Below are 6,000 nucleotides of genomic sequence, written 5' to 3'. Positions count from 1 at the left end.
AGCAGAAACACGCAACAACAGCAAATGAAATGGAAGCTCTGGTCCTGCTCAGCTCTGGGTGCAGAGGCAAGCAGAGGCTTCTGGGAGCTCTGCTGTGGGGAAGAGATATGAACCCCTCAGCTGAGGCGGACCCTGCTTATGGGAGAGGGGTGAAAAAGCTGTGACTGACCATCGTCGGGGAACTGCGATTTGTATTTTGTACTTAGAAGAAAAGGAGAAGTTGATGTAGCTTCCTAGCCAAGACCTGGGCAAGGCCTACTGCTGCTTGGTGACTGGACCCACGTTATCTTCCGATTCTCATGGACCAGAGCGCGAAGCCACCAAGGTGTGGCCAATACTAAACTGCAGGAATCAGGAGGCTGGGTGGAAGCAACCACAAAACTTCCAGAGATGGGCCAAACACACACACACACACTGTTCAAAATGAGTCAGCAAGCTGGTATTCCAAAAGACCCAAAAAGAATGAATGCTAAGAAGACAGCCAGTCAAACCAACAATAGGGAGAATTCATTCTGTGAAGAGTGAAAATAGTAGACTTCAAGCATATTTAGAATCCTCAAAAGGAGAAAGGAAAAAAAAATATTCATTTAAATAAATAAGGATAAGAATTTAAGAAATTAAAATAGGCAGAAATGAAATCAACCACAGTTGGTGTTATAGAAAACACAACTAGAAAAAATATGGTATTTAAAAATGTTTAATTATTCAACGAATAGGACAATTTTTAGATTAGGCATATTTGAAAAGTGGATGTATAATCTCTAAGATAGTATTGAATGATTCATTTGGAATCATTTTGTAACTTTTTTCACTTATCAACATATTTTAAGCATTTTTCCATATTTTTAAATATGAATATGTAATAATGTTATAAACTAGTCATGTTTGGACAGCTAATTTTTTCTATCTATTCCATTAAGAGTAACTTAATTTCTCAAGTTCGTGAGAAATCTTGTAATTACATCTTTTTCCAACTTTCCAATGGTTTCTCTAGACGGAATTCCCCAAAGAGGAATTACTGATCTCCAAAAGTATGAACTTTTCTGTCTTTCAATATAGCCAAATTACATCCCAAAATCTTGAACTAATTTTCACTTCCACCCATGTTTTAAGAGAATGTGTTTCACCAAACTTGTGACGACTAAGGATTATCCTTTAAAATATTTGTCAATTAGACAAAAAATGATACCTTTCAGTTTTTATTTGCCTTTATCTGATTAGTAATGAAGTAAAACGTCGCCATGGAAGGAAAACTCATGACATCCTCTTTTCCTCCTTTCTTGGGTGAAGTGGAGTGTGTTTTACTCTATGGGGGCACAGTGCTTCTTTTACATAGCCATGCTCCCAATAGGCTGTTTTTTTTTAGAATAAAGTATTTTTTCCTTTTTTTTTTTTTGTCAAAGACATTACGTGTTTCACTTGAGCCTTATATCAGAGTATTCATTATTCTTAGGCCTGATATTAGGTCTAAAACCTCTGAGTTTGTAGGCCATAGAGTTCTCCTGGTTGCTACAGGGCAAAGACCCTGCTACGGCCACGTTCCTAGGCCAGCAGAGCTGGGAAAGGCAGCTGAGGTGTGGACAAAGACAGGGAAGAAGGTGGGTCACCTGTCTGCGCTCCTGCCTGTGGCTGCCTACCACCTTGGAGCCCGCATCACCTCACCCACTGAAAGATAGTGACCTGCAATTACCCTCTTCCTTTCTGTGTCATTTCCCCCTTCTTTGCTTGCTCACTCTTTTTCCAGCTATTATTCATCAGTTTCTCCTTAATAGTAAAACTTCCTGAAAGAGTTGCCTATACTCAGTCTCCGCTTCTTCATTTCCCTTTGTGGGAGGTAATCCACTTCAATCAGACTTTGGTCCCCCATAGAAAAACCTCTCTTAATAAGATTACCAATAACCTCCTCATGGCCAAATCCAGTGGTCATTCTCAGTCCATAGCAGCCTCCGACAAAGGTGAGTGTAAGGGTGTGGTTCTAGGAGATGTATTGTGCAAAGATATGCTAATGGCCAACTTCTGCTTTTGTAACCTACTAGTCACTAGAGCAAGACAGGGAGTAGTGATATCCTCAGGTGCCAGTCTCCCGGAAACAACAATTTTGCACCAGACAATAACAGCCAACTTCTTCCGCTTCTATAATCTGCTTTTGTAAACCAGGGTGTGGGGTAATCTGCTCAAAGATATGCTAACGGCCAACTTCTGCTTCTGTAGTCTGCTTGCTTGTTCTAGGCTTTATAAACTGCCTCTTTTGGGAGCTCGGGGCTGATTCTTTCTAGTGGGGAGAATCAGTTGCTGGCCGGCTAATAAAAGCTCACAATTCATCTCAATTGGCTCCATGGGTCTTAAAGTTGATCACACCACAACACCTGACTCCTTCTCAGTGTCCTGACTTATTAATACATCCTGTTCTTTTATCTGACCTTTGAAAGTTGGGCTGAGTCTTCAAACCTCTTTTCTATCTAGATTAACTTCCTCATTAAGCTCATCTAGCGCCATGATTTTAAAGTGCATCAACAAGAGCATGTCTTCAGCCCTAACTTTGGCCCTGAACTATGGTCTGATAGATCCAACTGCTTATTTAACATCTCCACTTGGGTGTCAGTATGATCTCAAACTTAACGGTGTCCCTAACTCTGAGTCATCCTTGTGCTTCCATCTCATTGAATAACCTCTTCCCATTTGCCAACGATTCAGACTAAGAACCATGGAGTACTCAGAGTTCTCAACTATTTCTCTCCTCCCCACATGCCTGACATCTAATCCACAAGCAAATCTTGTTGCTTCTTCGTTAGAAATAGATCCATAATCTGTCTTCCTCTTTGCAGCTACCACCCCAGCCAAAGCCACCATCACTGCTCACCTGGGCTATTCTGACAGCCTCCTGACTCACCTCACTCTTCCACCTTCAAACCCTATAAGTGTTATGGAAAAATCCCCAAAGCTCCAAAAATCAGACCAGCAAAAATCCAAGCAGTAACCCAGAGAAAGAGAACTGTTTTATTACACCAGCGGTCCCAGAAGAGCTAGTGCTCTGAAAATCTGGGCCCAGAGCTTAAGGGCAATTTCACTTTTATACCCATGTTGTTACAGTTGGCATGGGCTGATTTACAGACCCCTGAAATTGCTATGTGCTACGGGCAGTTTCTAACAAGCACTAAAGCAATACTTCTTGAGGGGAGGGGATACATCTGTATAAACACTAAAAGCACTGAACACTTAAGGGAAGGGTTAGTTCTTAGTTGACCCTGAGATTTTTGGCCTATGCAGCAAGCATGTTTACAGAAGCAGAGCAAAGGACTGATTAGAAACGTTGGCAATTTAAGTGGGAAATTCTCTACTCAGCTGTCCTGGAGATTCTATTCAAATATAAATTAGATGAGATCACCCTCGCTTAACACCTTCAGATGTTTTCTCAAACCACTTAGAATAACCACCAAAGCACCCCCACCCCAGTCCCCCAGTCCTCCATGACTTGGCCCCATAACTTGTGTTCTCTCCCTCAGTCACCCCCAGTCACACTGGTCTCAATATTTTTGAAAATACTGAGACAGGACATCATTTGTAAAATTCTTAATCTTTTAGCAGGAAATAAAACAGAACATCTCTTGTAGAGTTAATCTTTTTAGTTACAGAATTAATCTTTTTAGTAAACCTCATTTTCTTCCCTCCTTTCCTTGGGAAAAAGGCCCTCTCCCTCAAATCCTAATAATTGCCCTGGCAACTCAGATTCTCGGGCTATTGATAAGAGTTATCAGCCCATCTTTAAGCAGAAATGGTGTTAAGCCAGGCAGAACCCATAGAGTCTGATGGGGAAGGAGACTTTAAGCCAAAGGTTTTTCTTTTTACTGTGTAAGAAACATATTAACTAAGCCTGTTTTCCTTTACTCACTTAATAGGAAAATCAATAATAGAAATTAATAGATGTATGATTTAAATAATGAGTTTGTATTTTCTTTTCCTTGTCTAGGGACTGAGGTGGCACTTCAGCAGGAAACCCAAGACCCCACCCTGACTGAGGCAGAAAAGGAAAGAGCTCCTTGAAACTCCTGTAGATAGGAACTATGGGCCATTCTCAGCAGGAAGCAGATACGGAAAAACAGACCTCCCATCCCTCAACGTCCACACTAATAAGGAAGTTCATGGCTCTTAGAAGAGGTAGGCAAGAAAATTTGGGAGTTTCTGGTCTGCCTGCAAAGACACTGAGGTCATCCTCTTTTAGAAGAGGTCCACCCTAATCCACCCACAATTAAGCAAGCCAGAAGGCATTTTTTAACTCACAGGAAGAAACCAGTAGGCAAAGAATTAGGTACCACTTTAAGCCAGTCACTCGCACTTGCGCAATGAAGAGCCCAATATCCTTCAACTCAGTTGAGCCTCATCATACCATCATTATAATATGATGCATCATTATAATATGAAGTTCATTAATATCATTATAACAGACTGAATTCTGGGGACAAACATGCACAGAAAGCAAAATGATGAATCACTGAGTCCTGTTGATCTTAGTTGTCAATCAAGGAAGCCCGTTCCTCTAAGAAAAGTAACCACCCACAGCAGAAAGGGATAAAAACCCCAGAGTCTTTGTTACCAGGCATTTTGAGCCATGCTTCTCTTACTCGGGCCCACTTCCACTTCTGGAAGTGTACTTTCCTTTCTAATAAAACTTTTATTTTCTACTGTATTTCGGTGTCTTGCTCAATTCTTTGTTCGAGACATCAAGAACCTGGACAACGTGCCCACTCCCTGGTAAAAATACCAGTCACACTTCTACCCCAGGGTTTCTGCACTGACCTATTCCTTCTGCCTGAAACTCTCATCTTCAAGAGATCTGCCTGGCTAACTCCCTCACCTCCTTCAAGCTTTTGCTTGTCTCATACCTTTTCATTGAATTCTACACAGAGCACCCTATTTTAAAATTGGGTCTCAAACCACCCCAAACTATTCTCCCTCATTACCCTGCTCTACTCTTTTCTTTCCAGACATGTACATTTTCTAACATGTTCTATAATGTGCTTATTATGTTTTCTGTCTGCCTCCTTTCACTAGAACATCACTTCTATGAAGGTGAGGACTTGTGTCTGTTTTATTTGCAAATGAATCTCAACTAGAATAGTGCCCAGACTGTAAAAGTCACTGAATATTTAGTGAATGACTAAAGCGGGTCGGCTACCTCAGCATCCCACAGAGGAAGCTCCCTACTTCCAGTCGACCATTCACAATGCCTCACTGCAGTTCTAAGGAGTGTCAGCAGGAATAGAGGACCAAACAACTCCAGCATTAATCAGGAGAAGAGGCGTATACACCCAGCCTAACTCACTGCATGGCCTGCGGAAGTCTCCTCTTCTTTAGGAGTCAGTCCTTCACCTGCTCAAAGGAGATTTTGTTTTCTTTCTGCTCCCTATCTCATGACACAGTATCACGGCAGATAGGAATATATATTTTTTGAGCCAAAAAAGTTGTCCTCCACACTATGCAACTCATGTCTAGGAGGGAGACTCACAAGTGCTGTTTAGGGGCCATTACTCAGGATTATTTCTTCCCCCCTGGAGGCCTGTCCACTGGTTTGGTTCCCCTGGGGTCAAATTAAATAAATAAATAAATAAATAAATAAATAAATAAATAAATAAATAAATAAATAAAGTACAAGCGCTTACTGATGTAACCAGGTGATTCTAATGAGATGAAGTATTGTCATTTCCTTCCCTTCCAATCCCAACCCAGAAATGACCTCATGAAAACAGGGCCGTTAAGGTCATCCAACATTCTAGCAAGTGCCATTACCATTCCTAACAATACATAAAATTTCAAAGGACATGAAGTTTTCGCCAGCTTTTTCTATCTCCTGGAAATCTGGGACAAATCTTCCTCCTCCCATACCCCCTTCAGAAGCACCTGGCACAGAACAGACATTAACTCACTTTCACTCACTCTGAATATTGTTTTGATTATTCTCAACAACCTCCTTTGTTTCCCAAGTTCAAAAAAAAAAAAAAAGGA

This window comes from Rousettus aegyptiacus, unplaced genomic scaffold, assembly GCF_014176215.1.
Source record: "Rousettus aegyptiacus isolate mRouAeg1 unplaced genomic scaffold, mRouAeg1.p scaffold_m13_p_3, whole genome shotgun sequence".
In the NCBI taxonomy this organism is placed as follows: Eukaryota; Metazoa; Chordata; class Mammalia; order Chiroptera; family Pteropodidae; genus Rousettus; species Rousettus aegyptiacus.
The sequence above is the reverse complement of the archived record's forward strand: the minus strand, read 5'-3'. Positions refer to the sequence as shown.